We start from the raw sequence: 20,909 nt of genomic DNA on the forward strand, positions 1-20,909 counted from the left end.
CTGGGGTGGAGTGAGTGGAATGCTGAGCTTTTGAATTATGCTGGGCCTACATTTTTTTCATTTGTTTAATGGGAGATGTCAAGGCGGGGAGGAGATCATCCTCTGGGTTCCCTCCTCTGTGACTAGACGACAACCTGTCCAGGAGCCCTGAGGGTTTGGCTAGGGATGAGGCTTTCCCTGAGCTCCTACCTTCCTCTGCTAGACAGTTCCCCAGCCCCACCCCACCCCCTTCTCCATATTGCCTTTAGGAGGTCTTCACTGGCCTTAGGCACTCCTTGCGCCACTCAGGAGTCCCAGCCTGAGTCCCCTGCTGCCTCTGTTTTCCTGTCATCCCTAGGTGATTTGTTGGCCTGGGAGAGAGAGCAGAAAGCCAGCCCCAAACACATAAGCACCGGGGGCTGCATCCTTTCTGAGTCTGCCCAGAGAAGCCAAGCTCCAGCCTACCCTCTCTATATCACATTTACATAACATCTGTCACTTTTCTTGCTTGGAATTCAACCTCATTCTCACATTTGATTCTGGCAACCAGGCTAGGAGGTAGGCAGTTCAGGCATGTGTACTCACATAGCCAGAAGAGGAAACCAAGGTCCAGAGCAGATAAGTGACCTGCCTAAGATCACACTAGTGGACTGTCAGCCGCACAGTATCCTGGCCTCAACCCAGTGCTCTGGCCTCCAAGCAAGACTCTGTCCAAGGAACACACACACACACACACACACACACACACACACACGGTAGGAAGCTGAGTCAAAGCAAGGTTTCCAATTAATCTGAGAAAGTAAAGTCCAGGAAAGCAGAGATTTCTGTCTGCTTTGTTTATCACTTAATCTCCAGTGCCTAGGTCAGTGCCCACTATGTAGTGGGTGCTTATCAAGTGTTTGTTGAGTGAATGAAAGATTCTTGGGAGAGAGTCAGTCTCCTGCCATTTGCTACACACTCTGGTCTTAGCCCAGCCCCAGGCCTTGATTCATAGGGGCCTCAAGAGGCCCTGACTCTCCTGAACTGCTGGAGCTCATTCTCTCTGTCCTTTGTCTTTTTTCTAGGGTCTCCATTTTAGGGTGTTCTAACAACTGAGCCCTATTAACATTTTCATCATGGGCTTCCGCTTGGCTCTGGCATGGACACTCCTGATTGGGCCATGGGTGCCCATGGGTGAGTACAGATTGGAGGAGAAGCACAGCTAGGAGCAGAGGAACCCAGCATCCTCTGGGGTCCTCCAAGGACAGAAGCTGTGTCATATTCACCTCTGTATCCCTAGTCCCTAGCTAAACCAGCACGCTGCACATGGTAGGTGCTCATTTCAAGCTTCTTGACTAGATGAATGGATAATGGAATGAAAAATTTCCCCAAATACACAGAATTAGGGAGCCTTCATCTGCTGTGTCAGCACTTCCTGTTTTATTCCTTACAAACTGAGGGCCTTTTCTCTCTCTTCTGTCTTCCCTCTTTCTTCACGCAGTAAGGACCCCTGACACCCCATAGAGGAAAAGACTGATCAGACACACAAAACAATAAAGGATCTTGGTATCGGACTGGACCCAAAGCTAAAGGGAAGTCGCCAGTGTTTTAACACAATGTGATAAAAACAAAAACAAAAATCAATAAGATCCGGGAGTTTCCTGGTGGCCTAGTGGTTAGAATTCTGGGCTTTCACTGCCGTGGCCTGAATTCAATCCCTGGTTGGGGAACTGATGGCATGGCAAAAAAATAAAAATGAAAAAAATATATATCCATAAACGTTTGTTACTTCAGCTTTGGACAGTCTCTTATTAGAATCTGAGGCCATTCTCTGTAGTCTGGGTCTCTGAGGAGAAAAGTGAGCGTAAGGTGCCACAAATTAGGTTAAAAGAGCAAGTGTCTGATCATCAGGGGTGGGGGATGCACCAGGAGAAAGCAGAGAGAATCTGTGGCGTGATTGGTCTTGGCTGGAGGCGATAGCATGGTGAGGCAGCCCGTGCAGTTTCTCCCTTGCCAAAGCTTCTCACGTTCCCTTTCCTCCCAGTCCTCTCCTTGCCTTGGCCTTGGATTTTCCTTTTTTTCCCCAGCTCTTAACTCTTATTCCCAGAGGTATTCTCCCCCATACCCTACCCAAGAGGCGGCCTCCTTGTTCTGCCACCGGTTCATCTTATTTTAGAGACCACATGTATGTGGCTGCCCTAGTTCCTGCCCCATGTCCTGGATCCTTAGTTGAGTTCTTTGCTCAAACATCAGGGCCTGAGTCATCTACCTTCTCAGACCCCCTGGCGAGTGTATGTATGATGTGTGCTGACGTGCTGCGTGCTCCCAGGGCATGGGGCAGGAAAGTAGCTCTGAGATCCTGTCCTTGGTCTGAGTGGAGAGACAACCGGAGGAATGGGTCTCTCTCTGGCTGATGAGAGTCCTCTTCTTTTCTCTGTTCTCTGAGGTGAGCAGACAGGGAGCCTAAGCCCTGTAGCCTCCTAGTTTGGGGAAAGGACTCTGGCTGGTCATCTGATCTACTGACCAGAAGGATCCTTGCTCCACTTCTGATTCTAGACCCTTCCTTCTGCCCCCACTGGCTGAGTTCTTTCCTCAACAGCTGAGTGCTTCCTCCTAGACCCTAGTTTTTGGAGAATAAAATAGGGTCAATAGAGGAATCATATGGGGAACATGATGCCCCAGAAGAGGAGGCAGCAAGGTTATCCACATGACCAGTCAGTCCCTGATCTCACCCAAGAAACTGGGGAAAAGATAGGGGTAACAATAGGCCCCAAAGCCACAGCCCCATGGCCCATACCCTTGCTCTGAGAGCGGCTCAACGAGAGAGAGCCAAGCCCCTCTCCATATTTCCCCTGCCCAGGGGTGAGTCACAGAATGACATGTCCTTCACTGGGTGGAAGAGTGGCTGAGTCTTGCACTGTATGATGTTTTAGGGCTGGGAACAGTTTCTGTCCTGTCCCCCAGGGAGTTGGGGTGTGAGGGCAGTAGAAGGCTCCTACATCCCTTGCGCCACCGCCACTGTTCTCTTTCACCCTCCTCTTCCTCTCTGAGGCCATTTATCAGCACACACTGGCTACACCACTTTAGTGCTCCCTGCCATAGTTGTCCAGTGAGCAGCTTAAAGACTGGGCTTGAGTTTGGACATACCCTGGGTAAACTCCCTCCGTACCCTACCTCCTGCACTGTGCTGGGTATCCACTTTCTGCTGCTGGCCTGTCCTCTCATGCACTGATTTGCTCAGCTACCCCTTCCCTCTGTTCTCACACAGGAGCTCAGAACCCCATTTCATGGGAGGTGCAGCGATTTGATGGGTGGTACAACAACCTCATGGAGCACAGATGGGGCAGCAAAGGTAGGTGAGAGCCAAGTGGAGATGGAGCCCCAGGGTCAGGGAGGTAGCCACCGCTAAGGGGCAAGGGCTGGCAGGTACCAGCAAAGGCTCACCCATTCCTAAGGTTTTAGGATCTGTGGTGTGGAAGGGAGCCTGGCAGAGAGGTCAGGGAGCCCCCTGGGGATTCATCCTTGCCCCTACCCCTCCTACTCTAGGCTCCCGGCTGCAGCGCCTCATCCCAGCCAGCTATGCAGTTGGTGTGTACCAGCCCTTCTGAGAGCCTCATTTACCCAACCCCCGGGCACTTAGCAACACAGCCATGAGGGGCCCCGCAGGGCAGGCCTCCCTGCGAAACCGCACAGTGCTGGGAGTGTTCTTCCACGAGAGCCTCAACCTCTGGGGAAGGGAAGCCAGTGGGGTCAGCTGGACACCTCTGTGTCTGAGGCGGGGAGTCAGGGAATGAAGGGAGAGAGTGATGGAGGGTCTGAGAGAGGGGGTGAGAGATGGAAGAGGAGGCAATGGGGTGAGGTAGGGGTCGGAGCAGGGGGAGAACGTCTGCTTGGGGGAGGCATAAATCTGCGTCACCTTGAGTTGTTGATGGGAGTAGGGTTAGAGGAGCATGGAAATAATCTGGTAGGTACTCTTGGGGGGACTCTGTTCTCACTCTGCCCCTGTGGCTCCTAGGACAGGTTCAGGGCAGGGTTCTGATTCTGGTAAGAGGGCTGGGGGGTGGGCCAGCAAAATGGGGGTGCCAGGTGGGCCTGACTGCAGTGACTGTGGGTTGTTGGCTCCCAGCAGGAATGCTCAGCTCCTGCTGGCCATCCATGGTGCCCACACTTGCTATCCAGTGTCCAGTGTCCCACTGAGTCTGGCAGGCCCTTTGGGCAGCCTGCTCCCAGCTGCACTTTGGAGCCGGTGCTGCCAGCCCTACCGCTTAGGCACATTCACTGGGCACCTCCCAGTTACCAAGGAGAAGACCAAACTTACAACGAAAACAGTTTGGATGAAGGCTTGGGAAGGGGTGGGGAGGTCCAGGCTTACACTTGACCTTAATGGCTTCTGAGTCTTTTGAAGCTTCAGGGGAAGCGGGTGGGGTGTCTAGATAGACTGCTCAGCGGCCCTCAGCTGGCCCTCCCACGCCTTCCGCCATTGCGGGCAGGCTACCACGTGCTCTCGGACCTGGTGAGCGTGGAAAAGCCTGGCTGCCCAGCCGAGTTCCTCAACATCCACATCCCGCCCGGAGACCCCGTGTTCGATCGCGACCAGAGCGGGGACGTGGTGCTGCCCTTCCAGAGGAGCCGCTGGGACCCCGAGACCGGACAGAGCCCCAGCAACCCCCGGGACCTGGTGGGCGGGGCAGGCGGCTGGGGGGGTGGGGTGGGGTGGGGCGGGACCTGAGGCAGCTGTGGAGAGGCTCCCACCACCCGCAACGGCCGCCCGGCCTTCGCCCGCCCTGAGCCGCCTCGGCCACCCGACCCCCGGCTCAGCCTCCTGCTGTCCCCACAGACCCACGAGGCGACGGGCTGGCTGGACGGCAGCGCCATCTATGGCTCCTCGCACTCCTGGAGCGACGAGCTGCGCAGCTTCTCCGGTGGGCAGCTGGCGTCGGGGCCCGACCCCGCCTTCCCCCGGAACGCGCAGGACCCGCTGCGCATGTGGACTGCGCCCGACCCCGCCACGGGACGGCGCGGGCCCCGGGGGCTGTACCGTGAGGCGGCGGAGGCGCGGGCTTGGGGCCGGCGAGGTGCGCCCCCCTCGGGCCCACCCGCGCTCAACTCCTCCCCTGTGTCCCCACCGCGCGGGCAGCCTTCGGGGCGGAGCGAGGGAACCGCGAGCCCTTCCTGCAGGCGCTGGGCCTGCTCTGGTTCCGCTACCACAACCTGTGGGCGCAGAAGCTGGTCCGCCAGCACCCGCTCTGGGGCGACGAGGAGCTGTTCCAGCACGCGCGCAAGAGGGTCATCGCCACCTACCAGGTCGGTCGCGCGGCCCTGCCCCCACGTCCTTGTCCCCGGGAGACTCCGCTGCCCCGCAGAGCCCTCCATCCTTGGACAAGCCCACCCAGAAACACCCCTCCCCAGGCAGCTACCGTCTAGGGAAAGTCCCTGAGAGTGATAAGGAGGCAAAGCGCTAGTTATACCAGAGGTTTTCTCGTGATTGTTATTTAGCTGCCCCTCCCCCCTGCCCTCGTTCCTCGTGGGCAACGGGAACCTCCGCCCCTCTCCTGTTTGAGTGTCTCTCCCGTGACTGCCCTGCCTGGTCCTCGTCTCACACCTAAGCCTTCCTTGAGCTCAGATCCTTCCTGGCCTTGCTGCTCCAGCGCTGGCCTCCCATTTCCCCCTCTCTTGACCCTCAGAACATCGCGATGTATGAGTGGCTGCCCAGCTTCCTGCAGCAAGCACCGCCGAATTACACAGGTGAGGGAGTTTGGGGAACACCTGGGCTGAGGGGGGGTTTGAGGAGGGGGAGGGGGTCAGGATCCATAGGGCAAAGAAGACAAGTGGGTTCGTGTGACGAGTGTGTGAGGGTAAAGAGCCTATTTCTCTTCTTACCCCTGTGGACAGAGTACCGCCCTTTCCTGGACCCCAGCATCTCTCCGGAGTTCCTGGCGGCCTCTGAGCAGTTCTTCTCCACCATGGTGCCCCCTGGCGTCTACATGAGGTGAGGGAGGGGCTCAGATGTTTGTGTGTTTGGAGGGGTGGAGGTGTATATTGAGAAAAATCTGCCTCAGGAGACCTCAGGACAGGCTTATCAATCAGAATTGTGCCCATTCCCCAGGGAACAGTGAATATGGAGGGAAAGAAGAACAACAGTTGTTTAAAAAGATACATCATTGTGGTTTTTGAGCACCTTAATGTCCATTTTTCTGCAGCTGGTTTAGATATTAATCCTCCAATTAAAGACGGGCTAACTGAGGTTCAGAGGGTGAGTCACAAAGCCCGCAGGTGTTGACACTACACTGGGGATATTTTTAGCTATAAGGACAGGAAGTGGGGCTTATAAGCCTTTGGAGGGAATTACAATAAAAATGTGTGAGAGCTGAAGAAAAGTATTGACTCCAAAATAATGAAAAATAAACTTAAAAATATACCTATTAAATTAAAAGTATATAAAATAAAGCATGCAGTCTATTTTTTTACAATTGCGTTATAAGTTAAAACAGTTCATGGATTAGATTATTTTTACTCCGGACCAATTTCTGGATATGGCTTATGATGGACAAGAAATCGTAGTAATTGAGTTATACATAGACAAGTAATTTCAAAAGAACGAATACTAATCCTTTTTTAAATGTTTTAATTTACATATATAAAAAGATATATAAAGAATGTTGCCCACCATCCAGCTCTACAAGGATCAGGTCATTAGCCACTGCAGTCGCCTTCTAACAGTACACCCTGAAAAGGAATTCAGGACAAAAAACAGGATAAGACACTCAGTGCTTTGGGAAAACAAACCCCTTAGATAGTTAGAGGTATCTCAGGAAAAAATTTTAATGGACCCAGATTGTTGCACCTTCCCATACACAGAAAAACACAAAAACCATTTACTGAGGTATCTGATCCTTGTGACTAGCAGTAACCTTTTACAGAAATGTATGTTTGACTGCACCCATTCCCTAGCCCAAATCCTATATGTACTGGGTTCTCCCCCTCCCTGTTTGGAGCAGTCCCCTCAGAGCTACTAAGAGGCTGTTTTCTGGCCTATAGTCCTCAGTAAGTTTCCTGAATAAAATTGAAACTCACAACTCCTACGTTGTGCATTTTTTCTTTCAGTTGACAGTTTATCTGTCTCTGTCTCTTTCTCTATTGAGAGAGAGAAGAAGAGAGAGAGAATGAAACATGGTGAAATAAGGGATACACTTTTAGACGTTTGGTCTGATGTTTTCTTTATTTTTATTTTTTATTGCTTCCAAAAATTCAGGTTGTTCAGGACCTACCCTGACCACACACCACCTCAAGGAAGCAATAGCCTGGACCCTTGGCTCTAGCCTTGGAGACTAGAGCTGATGCCTGACATTGGGGCTTCATAGCCTCGGTCACCACTAACCTCCTTGTATTTCAGAAATGCCAGCTGCCACTTCCAGGGGTCATCAATAGGAACTCAAGTGTCTCCAGAGCTCTCCGGGTCTGCGATAGCTACTGGAGCTGAGAGGTCAGGGCTGGGGGCACATATGTGGGTGTGTGTGTGTGGTGGTGTGTGTGTGTGTGTGTCTGAGGGTGTGTGGTGAAGGGGGGCAGTAGGACTGAGGCAGCCAGCTGGGATGGGCTGGGGTAGAGGAAGCAGCCTGGGGCACCCCAGCCATCTCCCCTACCAACTGTCTGAGATGACCAGGTAGCTATACACCGTCAAACGTCAGTCCTCCATGCCCACCTCAGGGCTGTGTGAGGCACAGCAGGGGCCTGTGCAGATGTGGCTCTACATCTATCACTTCCTTCCAGGTTTTCCTTCTCCCTTGACAACTCTGGGTCCCCTGTAGGCAATGGAGTACCCCAGCCATCCCAGCCCCCAAGGAAACTTCCCAGTTAGACACACCAGGGCAGTGTGTGAATGTGAACATATGGGGAGGGCAAGGTGGAGAAAGGAATTCTGAGAGATTACCAGGCATCATCTGTCCAGGCCAGTATGGGTAAAGACCATTGACCATTAATTTAAAGCAAAATCAGATACTTTGTGTAGAGTGTTCATAAAGGGGGAAGGCGGTGGGAGGAAAGAGGGAAGAGGCAAGCATAGAATCAGAGTCATGGAGCTGAGCTGAAAGAGACCTCAGTGTCCTGCTAATACCTGTTTATTATTTTATTTATTAATCCCTAAGGCCCTTTTTATTAAGGGCAGGACACTGAGTTCAGAGAGGTCCTGTCACACAGCTGGTTACTAACCGAGCAAGGACCAAGACCTAGATCTAGTGCCCTTGTCAACCATACCGTCGAGTTTCCTGAAATAGAAGCAAAGTTTTCGGTTCCTTGTGCTTGTGGAGACCTGTGTCCTAGCAGCATGAGCTTTGGATGGGGACATTGCGCACCCTGAGTGGGGAATCAACCTGTAGAGAAGCAATGGCCCCGCAGTTTGGGAGCAAATAGCAGGACTGGGTGGGCCCAGGACATGAACTGTGGGGTTGAGGGAGCCTGGCTGCCCAACCGCTGGCCTCATTAGCCATGCCTCTCTCTTCTCCCCACCCCTAAAGCACCCAAACCTACAAAGAGCTGAAGATGTGGACCCGCTGCTGGGCATGGCCTCCCAGATCGCTGAGTGAGAGGACCATGTGGTGGTTGAGGATGCATGAGGTGAGGCTGAGGCTGTCCCTGCAGGCTGTGTATGCCTGGCCCCTGGGAAGAAGTTCAGCTGGAGCTCCAGAGTTGGGCAGGGAGGGGTGCCCAGGGCTGGGAGCCTGCACTCTCTCGCTGCTAAGAGAGCTTCTGACCTGCTGACCATGGCTCCCTCTGTATGGCTCAGGTCCCTCTGGGGCTGATTGGAGCCTGGGGCATGGGCCAGAGGAGCTCCCTCAGACTTGGTATCTCATCCCGATTTCTTGCCTGGGCCACTGAAGTTTTTCCGCACAGACCACCTGGCCAGTTGCCTGCAGCCAGGCCGGGATCTGGGTCTGCCCTCTTACACAAAGGCCAGGGCAACACTGGGCCTGCCTCCAGTTACCAGATGGCAGGACGTCAACCCTGCACTCTTCTGGAGTGATGGCACTGTGAGGAGGGGTCAGGACCCAGAGGGCAGGGTGGGAGGTCCAGGGCACACTGGCTTGAGACATGGAAGATGGGCGGCGAAACACATGCATCAGAGACAAGCACCTGGTGAGAGGGGCAGGGCTCACACAGGTCGCTTTTCCCAGTATCACACACCAGGATGGAGGTTACCAGACCAGCAGGATTAGGCTTTAGACTCTGTGACTGTGCAGATCCAGCGAATGTTTATTGAGCATTTGTTGCATGCCAGGCACTTAATAGGGTTCATCTCATTTACTCTTCCCAACAACTCCCTAAATGGGTTTAGAAGGTCCTTGACTCAGGAACAAGCTATACTTTCATGCGCCAATATTCGAGCTGCTTTTGAGGAGTCAGCTGTCATACCCTGAGCTACCCGCTGGACAAATGGCATTGCCTGCCAGCCAACAGACCAGTTTTGGCTGCCTTAACATCTTGGCACAGCATTGTTTCTACAAGTGGGTGCCTATTTTATTGTGTTTGCCCTTACTATTTTATAACATTGTTGGAAAGTGGAGAATTGAAAGGCTATAAAGAAGTGATATGTACATGAGACTTGTAACCTTTTATAAAATCAGTAGGTAGATAGGAATCACCAGCTATGCCAAAGGTAGCAAATCTTTAACTTTGGACTTCCCTGGTGGTCCAGTGGTTAGGACTGGATGCTCTCACTGCCAGGGCCCCGGGTTCTATCCCTAGTCGGGGAACTAAGATGCCACAAGCCTCTTGGTGAGCCAAACAAACAAAAACACGTAATTCTATGAGAGAAACCAAAGGAATGAACTTCTAATGGTATAATTTCAGACGCATGTGGCTATTTTCATGGATGGTGTGTATATGGGGCAGGGGAGGAACAGGAGGTTTATTAAAGAATAGAAGTCCAGATCCCTAGGGTCCTTTTTCAGTCCCCCAACTCTGGCTGGCTGGAGTCCTAGAGCTTGGGCTGAATGGGTTGAGCACCCCCAGTGGGCTGGTCCCAGGCTCAACCCCACCCTGTCTGGTCTTCCTTAGCCTTAACACAGTGCAGGCCGTGTGGTGAATGTCTACCTCTCCTCCATCAGCCCACTCAGCATCCTTTCCTGCCTCTTACCTGGCCTCTTCCATGACAACGGGTGAGTGAGTGTGTATATGTGTGTGTGTGTGCGTGTGTGTGGCCTGGCTCGGGGGTGAAGGGGGTGGAATCCTTTGCAGAAATTCTCTTGGTTCAGAGGAGTGTGTCACCCTCCAAGTTACAGGACAATGACCAGCCTGAGTCCCCAATCCCAAGTCACAGAAAGGGAGACTGGTGACTGGTGTGGGGTGCTTCCTCTGGAGGATCCTTTCTGGAGGTCCCAGACATCTCCTCACAGGATCCGTCCTTGCTTTCCCTAACCCTCAGGTCTGAGTTCCCCCAGAAGTGTTACTGGTGGTTCTTCCAGACCATGCCAGGTGAGAGCCCTCTCTGCTCTGTGAATTTCTGGGCCTGCCTCTGAGTTCCAGGCTCTGGGTTCTGTCTGCCACGGGCAGCCCAGTCGCTCTCACTCAGCCCTCACAGCCTTCACGGTGAGCCAGGCTCTGCCCTTGCCCCGAGCGCTCTCCTGGGCAGTAGGAGACTCTGCATTCCAGGCCTTCTCTCAGGAGCTTAGCTGGGCTTCTGCCCTGGTTCTGAGCTAGTCCCTCCCTCTGAGGAATGGGAGTGCACCCCTCCAGCCCCGACACACACATCTACCATGACAGTGACTTTGAGGAATGCTATGCCCCAGCTGCATGCGGGAGGGACCAGGCTCTTTGTGGAGCCTGGTGGACGCCCCCTCCCCTTCTCCCCCTCCATTCTGTAGTCTGTCTTGACAAGAGCTGTTTAGGGGCATATTCCTAACTCCCCATAATCACCCATTTTAGAGCTATTAGCTGTGAATCTATTCAAATGCTTCTTGAAGCTATTTATATTTTCACTGTTCCCTCCTTGGGGTAAGATGTTTTCTGCACTCCTTTCTGTGAAACACAGCGTGTTGTTTTTCATTTTTCTTTAAATCCTGAAACGATCGGCTTTGAACTTCAGGGAATGCTTGCTAACTCCTGCACACTGGGGTTTACTGGATCAGGCCGCGTTTATGCCCTTCTCTCCATTCAGGACTTTACAGGCTTTGGCTAGATCCCTTCTTAACCTCTGCTTTTCCACACTACAGGGCTCTAATCTTCTTCACTTCTGCCTCTCTCCTTGATCACTTGAGGGGCCGTTATCTGGAATGGCTCCAGTATTGCCCTCCTGTGCACCCCTAGCCTGGGATCCCCTTTGAGAGGAGGGATCTCCCACCAGGTCTGGGCCAGATCCATGGGGGCTCTGGTGATGAGCAGCGACAGTGTGGTCCCACTCGCTCACTAACAGTGCCAGTGCTCATGCTTGGTGCTGTGGCTGCCAGGTACAGTGCAGCTGGAATGCTGGCCAAGCCTCGACTCCCTGATGGCAGGGCCTACGATGTCCAGAGTTCCACAGAGGGCTCAGAGCAGCTGCCCTGTACATTCATTCATTCAGCACACATGTCCATAAGGCCCATGGTGTGCCAGGCCCTGCACTAGGCACTCAGGTGCAGTGGTGAACTAGCCTAGCCTGGTCCCTGTTCTTGTGGACCTGAGAGTCAAGAAAGTGACAGACGTAAAACAAGTAATGACACAGGTGCTTGAAAAATAACCATCATGACAAGGTCCGCGAAGGACAAGTAGGATCTGTTGAGATGAAAGGTACCTGTGATCAGTGGTGTCGGAGAGAGGAAGAGGGAAGGATGCTGGGCTTTCCGCCCCCTGCCTGGAGCTGTGGAGTGGAGAGGGGACCCTGGCAGCCTCAGAACAGCCCCCTCTGTGAGGCCCTGCGCCTCTGCCCTTCACCCCATGTTCATTTGCAGGTCTCACGGGGGTCATGCTGCTCCTGGTTCTCGCCGTCATGTACGTCTTCGCCTCCCACCACTTCCAGCGCCGCAGCTTCCGGGGCTTCTGGCTGACCCACCACCTCTACATCCTGCTCTACGTGCTGGTGAGGGCTTTTTGCTGTGAACCAGGCCAGCGGAGTCTGGGCAGATGTTCCCAGGGAGGCAGTGATGCCTGAGACATCAGTTCTCCATCCCCTTAGTTATTTCAAGTATCCTCTTCACTTCTCCGTATCTCTCTCAAAAGGTGGAGCTTATATAGTATGGGGCTCTCAGGTAGGCTGACCCAATATGCGGCACTTGGAAGACTGACTCCCTGGCATGGGATTTGTAGTAGCAGCCTTACCTGGCTGATCTGCATTCCTTCCAGACACCCCACATCATTTCTGCCCAGTCAGTCTTTCCCTACCTTTGGGTGGTGGTTTGGGTTCTTGGGTGGACTGTCTGCATTCAAGGGAGCGTCACCTTCTTAAAGAGAAACTTACCTTAAATAGGTTCTGCCACTTTTGTTCTGATCCTGTTTTCTGGGGTGTTAGCTACATCCATCCAGCTAGCTAAATGCCACCTGTAAAGTTAATGAACTTGCTCAAAATGTCTTCATTGGACTGTTGATAAAATGGATTTTTAAGACTCCACCTCTCCCCTTTCCTTCTTAACCTGGGCCCCTGCCTCCCTTCCTTCACATTCCCTCCCTTCTTCTCTCCTGTTCCCTTTTCACCTTTCCCTGGCTTTGTCCTCAGCTGCTTCAGCTGGCTATTTCCAGAGATGACTCTGATCTGTGCCCCTATGTCATGGCTCTACTTGGCCTGCCTTTCTCACAGACACAGGCATTTCCCCGAAGGGCACCCTGAGGGCCTTGCTGAGGAGTTAAACCAAGTCCCAATGCTCTGATGTCCCCGTTGATGATAGCTTGGCTGCCAGCATTCAAGAAGTGCAGAGCCCAGACGGCTGCCCTACCACCTGGCTCCAGGCAGAACTGCACACAGGGGTCTCCTTTGTCCTGAGACAAGGGAGAAAGGTCATCATTGCCTGGGTCAGGCTGGTGCTGGGGTGCAGTCTGTCTTCACTGGTAGGTAGGAGGGTCTGCTTCCAACCTGCTCAGCACTTCATGGTTCTGAAGATGACTATCCAGCCTGGGCTTAGGATGTTTCCTAGAACCGATGACGTTAGTTTCTCTGGAAATTGTGGCTAATTTATGCCTCCCTCCCAACGTTCCTGATAATGGGTAGAGCCCTAGCATCTGGGTTACTGTTTCTGTTAGGGGTGGAAATGATGGTCTTGTTTCTGGTGATAAAGCAGCTTTTTTGAACTAGATGGGAGACCCAGAAGAGTGGCCAGCCTGGTACCCTGAGACCAAGACCGGTTTCTGATTTATCCCCGGTTGTGGGGATCACTGGGGGATCCAGAAGGGAAGTTAGCAGCTCAGAAAGGTGCAGGCCACTCTGCTGGGAAGTCCTAGCCCCTGCAGCTTGGGAGCATCTCATCTGGGGGGAGATCAGAGCCAAAGCACCTGCTGCCTTCCTGTTTATCTCAGGTATGGCCACTTGACCTCTGGCAGAAAGAGAAGTTACAAGTAAACGACCCCAGTGTGGAGCAGACCCTGGGGAAGGGTGTCCAGGCTCCTGATCCAGGCTGTAGAGGGTGGAGTTAGCACAGCAGAAACTGAGCTGGCAGGCTGTTCCCCAGGCTCCTCAGTCAACCATGACCCTGCAGCAGCTTTGTGGTTTAAAGGTAGAGCCAACACCAAGCAAGATGTATAAACAAAGGAGTATGAAGTCACCTTGACATTGTTCTCAGCCTGGTTGGATTCTCAGAAAGCCTTGGGGGTGGGCGTGGGCTCCTTAATGAAAGAGGAACTTGAGAAAACTGGAGCCAATTGAGAGAAGAGCCCAAGGAGGTTTGAGTTAGCTCTGTGGAGAAAGTTTCAAGAATAGGGTAACACTCAGCTGGAGGAATGGAGAGCTGAATGAGGAACCAGAGTTCACTTTAACTGTTATGTGTTAAGGGTCTAGTATATACTTGCTCTGTGCTAGGCCCAGCAGAGGAGGGGGAGACTCTAAGCTCTGCCCTCAGGAACTGAGGATTTGCTGCAGAGATAAGTGCCATGCATGTGAAATGATCAAAATGAACAGATAATACAGGATTAATTGCTGAGCTGAGTGTTCCAGTCAGTCAGTTAGAAGAGCTCATTGAAGGGAGTTTCGTTTGGGCCAAACTGGTTAGAGAAGACTTTGGGGAGAAGGTGGAACTTGTGCTAAGCTTAAGGAGAGATAAGCTAAGGTTTGACAGGGCAGAGTGGAAACTGAAGAGCATTCCAGGTGGAAGGAAGGGCATGAGGGACTTCCCTGGATGTCCAGTGGTTAGGACTCTGTGCTTTCACTGCCGAGGGTCGAGGTTCAATCCCTGGTTGGGCCAAAAAAAAAAAAAAGAAGAAGAAGGAGAAAGGCACGAACAGTGGTGCAGAGGTGGGAATGATGGTGGAATATTCGGGGCACAGAGGAGATGGGCCTGGCTATGAGTGGCCAACAGGGCAGTAGGTGGTGGCAGGACATGGTGGACCTGTGCAGGCTGCAGCTGCAGCTGAAGGGCTGTGGCTCAGCTGAGAGGCTGCGCCAGGTGGGAGATCATAGAAAGAGAAGAGCAGAGGGTGAGGAAATCAGACTTGGGCAACACACAGGATTGGGGGTGGGAGAAGGAGCAGAGCCAGTGCAGGAGATAGAAAGTAAACAGCCAGAGAGGGAAAGAGGGAGAACCAGTAGAGCACTGTTGCAGAAGTGGCAAGGCGGGGGTGGTCACTAGGGCCACAGGCTGCCAAGCACGGGAGCGAATGCAGTCTGAAGGGAGACCTCGGGGTTTGGTCACTTGTGAGCCCTCTGTGAGCAGGTCCTGAGAAGACGTGGAGGCGGGAGCCAGGCTGACCATACTCAGGACCAAGCAAGTGGGAAGAAGGGGGCAAGTCGTGTCTGACCACATTAGACCAGCTTGTTGGGGAAAGGACCGGAGCTGGACAATACCTGTCAGTTATTTCATGGAAAAGGAGGACTGGTTAGGTGTTCTTAGTCTCCAAAGGGACAGGGTAAATTGGGGAAACTCCTTCCATTAACTCAGTAATTACTGAGCACCTACCATGTGCCAGGCAGAAACTGATTGGAGCTGAGAGTGTCATGGCAAATGAAATGGACACAGTCCCTACTCCTCTAGTCCATTGGGGAGAACAACAGTAAACATGTCCATGGATGAAGGAACACAGGTATCGTGGATGACGACAATGCTCTGAAGGGAGTTAACAGGGAGAAGGGATAGAGAGAGCTGGGTGAAGGCCTGAGGAGGTGGCATTTCTGCTGAGACCTGAAAAGTGAGATGGATGGGAAGAAGTAGGGGAAAGGCATTCCCAGCAGAGGGAGCAGCAGGTGCAAAGTCCTGAAGCAGAAAGGACTTGCCGTGTTTGAAGAACAGGGAGGGGGAAATGCTGGCAGGTAGAGGCCAGAACATTGCAAGGCCTTGTGGTGCAATGGGAAATCATCTAAGGCCTTTTGAGCTGGGAATGACGTGATAAAACAAACTTTAAAATGTCACACTGGCTGTCTTGGAGAGAATGGATCACAGTGGGGCAACCCAGTGGAAGACCAAGTAGGAGGCTACCGCATGAATGCAGGTGGCTTGGTCTAGGATGGTGTCAGGAAGATGCAAATAGTCTCATTAACATAAATGCTTTGGAGGATGGGTTGGGAGAGGTGAAGTTTTGGAGCCTGGAAGGAACATGGCACCTGGTGAGGTGAGAATTGGATGGGCCAATTGGGAAGGGATGCAGGGGTCAGACCCTGTTGTGAGTGTGGCTTGGATCTCAGCTATACTCTTTGCTCTATCCAGCTCATCATCCATGGCAGCTTCCCTCTGATCCAGCTGCCCCGTTTCCACATCTTCTACCTGGTCGCAGTACTTACCTACATGGGGGACAAGCTGGTGAGCCTGAGCCGGAAAGAAGGTGGAGATCAGTGTGGTGAGGGCAGAGCTGCTGCCTTCAGGTGCCAACATAGAGGCTGTCAGGGGAGCAGGCTGGTGGTACTGAGGAAGCTGACAGGCCAGGGGCAGAGCCTGGACCTTGAAATCTCCTGGCCTGGCCCAGTGGAGTTAGCAGGGTCCTTGAGGTGGTAGGGATGAGGGAGCTGGTAAGAGAGGCTCTTTGCCAGGGGACCTGAGCCTCTCTCACAACAGAGAGAGGAGGAGCCCAGGCCAGGCTGACCACCAACCCCAGTGCTGCCCAGCACCCCCTCAGGGTAGACGTGGCCTGATCTCTGATCGCGGGAGGCCTCCTCTGTCATATTCCAAAAGCAGAGCTGAGGCTGCAGGTTGGGGAACTCTCTAGGGGTCACATTGTTGCTGGGTTCAGGACAGCCACCTCCCACCCACCTTCCCTCCTCAGGAGTGACCCGCCTCGAGTTCCAGCGGCCCCAAGGCTTTGAGTACAAGTCAGGACAGTGGGTGCGGATCGCCTGCCTGGCTCTGGGGACCACAGAGTGCCACCCTTTCACCCTGACTTCTGCGCCCCACGAGGACACGCTTAGCCTGCACATCCGGGCAGCAGGGCCCTGGACCACCCGCCTCAGGGAGATCTACTCACCCCCGACGGGTGACAGCTGTGCCAAACATCCAAAGGTGCCCAGACCCAGGCCGGATGCACCACATGCTCCCACAGTCCCTTAGCAGGCCTCGGTCCTGCTGCCCCAGACTCCCCACTGCGTTCCTCCCTTCCCCTATCCAGAGACCGATTCTTCCAGATGATGCTACAAGCCCCCCACTACTCCCCACTCCATACACCTACCTGCATTTCCCTGCCTCCCATTTCTGGCTTCAGAACTATGGTGGTAGCCGAACTTAACTCAAACACACTCCCCTCCCTGCAGCTGTGCCTCGATGGACCATTTGGAGAGGGCCACCAGGAGTGGCGTAAGTTTGAGGTGTCCGTGCTGGTGGGAGGGGGCATTGGGGTCACCCCCTTTGCCTCCATCCTCAAAGACCAAGTCATCGGTCAGCTGCCAAGTGTTCTGTAGGAAGGTGAGTGTCCCCTCCTCCCACCAGCCCCTGGCCCCCTGCTCCCTATCACCGTGTCCATCTGAACCTGTCTCCTGCCTCTGTCCTTGGCCTCCCTGGTCTGGGAAAGGCTGAGTTGGCCTGACCCCAAGGGACTTGGGGTATTCCTGGACCCTAAGGGACAGAGTTGTTTTGCTGATGCCTTCCAGGCTCTTCCCTCAGTTAGGGGGTGCCCCACGTAGGATGTGCTTCTGAGAGTCCCTCCAGGCAGCGTTGGAGAGGAAGCCAGCACTTGAAGCACTGTCCGGTCCGGTCGGGAGAGGGAAGGGCATACTTGGGGTGGGGCACAAGTAAGACTGGCTCTGCTCTCAAGAGGAAGAGGAGGGGAGGCAGCAAGGCAGGGCTGGCGGGCCTGGATGGCTCTAGGAGCACAGCCCAGGCCCTGAGGCCTCTCCACACCAGGCCCCTTCGCCTCACCCTGGCCCTGGCGGCAGGCCCCTGCTTGTCTCTCTGGGCCTGGCAGGTGAGTCAGGACCACAGGAATGCAGCGGGCAGAGGCCCAGCCTGTATGCTGTCAGCACTCAGAGGGTGACAGCTCCCCTGCCCCTCTGTCCATAGCAGCTCTGTCTCTGCCTCTTAACTCACACAGCCCCGTTTCTCCCCATCAGAAGCTGGAGGTGGGTACCCCCCGGGGCAGCTTCCATTCCCCTGGTCTCTCTTTGAGCCCATGCCCATCCACTCCAGGCAGCCAGCTGGGTCTTTCCAGAGGCTGTTCTGTGACATACCCCTTGGCGGGACCCTCTGCCTCTGGGCAGCCTGTAGGTTGGGAGCCTAGCAGCCTGAGAAGGGCCCACTGGAGGGAGTGGAAGGTCAGGCTCGGCAAGAGAAAGCTGCTTCCCACCCCAGCAGACCTTCAGCTCACTTGACAGACTCCTTTCTCATGGCCCCAGGCTATTGCTCACTTCCACTGCTCTGTGCCCTGGGGCAACACCATCTTCTGCCTCAGAGCATGGCCCTGTGGCCCCATACATTTCCACCTCCCCAGGCTATCTGGGGAGAGGCACAAGCTGCTAGAGACCAGAAGACTTCTATTGGTGTGATGATTCCTGGGGTGTAAGGAGCCTGAGATGAGCTGGGTCCCAAGCTCTAGCCCTGTCCCCAGATCTACTTCATCTGGGTGACACGGACCCAGCGGCAGTTTGAGTGGCTGGCTGACATCATCTGGGAGGTGGAGGAGAATGACCACCAGGACCTGGTGTCTGTGCACATCTACATCACCCAGCTGGCTGAGAAGTTTGACCTCAGGACCACCATGCTGGTACATCAGGGCCGGCCAGGCAGAGCAGCTCAGTGATGTGGGTTGAGGGTAAGGATGGCCAAGGCAGGTGGGTGGACCACCATTTGGACTAGGAGCTGACCCTGGCTCTGCCTGGCTGTGACCTTCCTCCTCTACTCCTTCCCCCAGTACATCTGTGAGCGGCACTTCCAGAAGGTGCTGAACCGGAGTCTGTTAACGGGCTTGCGCTCCATCACCCACTTTGACCCCCCTTCGAACCCTTCTTCGACTCTCTGCAGGAGGTCCACCCAAAGGTCAGTCCCACCCCATATTCAGGTTTTCTTCACCTTTGTTTGGGGTCTGAGCAAAGCTCCCAAACCTGCTCCATAGGGGAAGGAGAATCCACCCCCAGGGATATTTTTTTTTTTTTTTTTGCGGTACGCAGGCCTCTCACTGCTGTGGCCTCTCCCGTCGCGGAGCACAGGCTCCGGACGCGCAGGCCCAGCTGCCATGGCCCACGGGCCCAGCTGCTCCGCGGCACGTGGGATCCTCCCGGACCGGGGCACGAACCCCTGTCCCCTGCATCGGCAGGCGGACTCTCAACCACTGCGCCACCAGGGAAGCCCCACCCCCAGGGATATTGGTGGGGTAATGGAATGGAAGGGGAGAGGTATGGGTCACCCTGAGGGGCAAAGGGAGGAATCAGGCAGCAGGGACTTGCCACCTCTGAAGCCGTGATGTCTTGTCCAGAAGGAAAGGCTTGGTGGTTGGGCTGGTCCTCACCACAGACTCAGAATTATCCTTACCACTAATGCTCTCCAGCCCTCACCCTGGACACCAAGCTAACCTTCACCACGAACACTATGCTAGCCACACTCTCATAAAAACTGGGCTAGCCCTCAATGAGACACTAAACTGTCCTCAACTTGGACATTGATTAACCTGGCCCCTATTGGAAACACTGATCTTGCACCTGAAGCTAGCAAATGCGTTGGAAAACGGTAAAGGCTGGACGCACAGAGAGCAAGTCTACCAAAATTGAGTTAGTTTTATAAACATTGAGGCAGCCCTCACCATGCATGGTACAAAGCAAACCTTCATCAGGAACACGGAATGGTCCTCACCAAGGACTCTTGCTGGTCTTTAACATGAACATGGAGCTAGCCCTCCCTCTGAACACTGAGCTAGCCTTCACTTCTTCCTCCAACAGGTCCAGAAGATCGGGGTGTTTAGCTGTGACCCCCATGGCATGACCAAGAATGTGGAAAAGGCCTGTCAGCTCATCAACAGGCAGGACGGGATTCATTTCTCCTACCATCATGAGAACTTCTAGGCCTCCTGCCCAGGGCCTCTGCCCACTGCCCAGCTGAGCAGAGGTTTGGCCCCATACCTCACCTCTAGCTTTCCTGTTTCTGGCTCCCTCAGCCGTCTCCCCATTCGCACCTCCCAACCTTGGTCCAGGTGGCCATGGTTAGTCACCTCATGCGGGTTCAGGGACTCCCAGGCCCGGAAGCTCTCAGCCTGGAGAAATGCAAGGCACTGTGTGGGGACTAGAGGTTGGGAAGTAGGAGAGCTATTATTGCTTTGGGGCAAAGTGACACCTCTTCTTCCAAAATAAGAAAAAAAATCAAAAAACTGGAGCAGAAAAATTGTGTTTGTGTGTGTGTGTGTGTGTGTGTGTGTGTGTGTGTTTAGGGGACTGTGAGCCTAAGGATGAAGTGGGAGCACAGATGCTGGCATCCTAAAACCCCTTCCCCCAAATCTCCCCTCCTCTGAGCTCCCCACTGTCAAAAGGGCTGGCAAATGCCTTAGAGAGGGTAGAGGGTAGACCCACAGAGAGCAATTCACAGGACCCCCTCAGCACCCCATTCTAACAGCACAGTTGATCTTTTCTGCCAACTTTTTAAACGTGTACTGTAGTCAAAACCTGCCCCAACAGGCCTCAGTGCTCCTCAGCTCTTCTCTCCTCTTCCTGCTCTAATAGCCTTTTATAAATAAGCCACTTTCCTGCCTTAGGGTTTCTTTATTCTGCTGCAGGGTGGGGTCCTCACGCAGCCAGCTCACCGAGGCTGGTCCACACGTTCTCTTTGAGCTTGCCTGTACCCACTGACTAAGGGAACCCCTCCAAGGCCAAGCGCCCCAGCTAGAGACCCCTTCCCCTGCTCAGGGGCACCTTTCCTGACAGAGGGCCTCTCAGGGTGGCTAGTGTGGGGCTCCTGAGGCCTGGTCAGGAGGGGCAGAGGGAGGTGTGAGGGCTTCTGGTGACGGTGGGCTGGGCGCAAAGAAGGGAGCAGTGTAGCAAGACACAGCAGGAGTCTACAGGGAGCCAGAGCTCACTGGCTTGCCCCAGGACCTCAGTTACTCCTGGTCCTCTGAGCCATGGGAGGGTGGAGCACCTGTATGAGTGCCTGTATGAGTCTTCTGTGTAGTGAGATGACAGCAAGGAGACTGATGAGCACATCACCTAACCTCTTTGGGCCTCTGTTTTCTCATCTGCAAAATAACCGAATGCCCTCCAAGTCTACTTAAGCATAGGGCAACCTCTATGATGGAATGTTTGAAGCAGGACTCAATTTCAAGTGATCCTTTCCACTGTCCCCACAGAATTCTTGCATTCGTCAGATCACATATCCTCGATTTCGAGAAACTAGCCACTGGATTAGAAAATCCAAATTCCCGTGCTTCACACCACGCTTGGGAGT

At 53.9% G+C, this 20,909-nt stretch overlaps 1 pseudogene across 1 annotated transcript; it reads left to right on the forward strand.

Annotated features, from left to right (window-relative positions):
* The first annotated feature begins 1,094 nt into the window (after positions 1 to 1,094).
* Positions 1,095 to 20,881, forward strand: LOC307182348 (dual oxidase 1-like; annotated as a pseudogene). The gene is made up of 21 exons: positions 1,095 to 1,152; positions 3,227 to 3,310; positions 3,505 to 3,707; positions 4,364 to 4,636; positions 4,796 to 4,997; positions 5,096 to 5,262; positions 5,643 to 5,703; positions 5,851 to 5,947; positions 7,352 to 7,441; positions 8,472 to 8,536; positions 8,780 to 8,984; positions 10,021 to 10,112; positions 10,379 to 10,428; positions 11,880 to 12,007; positions 15,771 to 15,925; positions 16,324 to 16,556; positions 16,805 to 16,955; positions 18,094 to 18,249; positions 18,397 to 18,521; positions 19,418 to 19,583; positions 20,812 to 20,881. The product of its transcript is annotated as a dual oxidase 1-like (transcript).
* Positions 20,882 to 20,909: the final 28 nt, after the last annotated feature.

The sequence above is a fragment of the Stenella coeruleoalba genome, assembly GCF_951394435.1.
Source record: "Stenella coeruleoalba genome assembly, chromosome: 2".
NCBI classification, from domain to species: domain Eukaryota; kingdom Metazoa; phylum Chordata; class Mammalia; order Artiodactyla; family Delphinidae; genus Stenella; species Stenella coeruleoalba.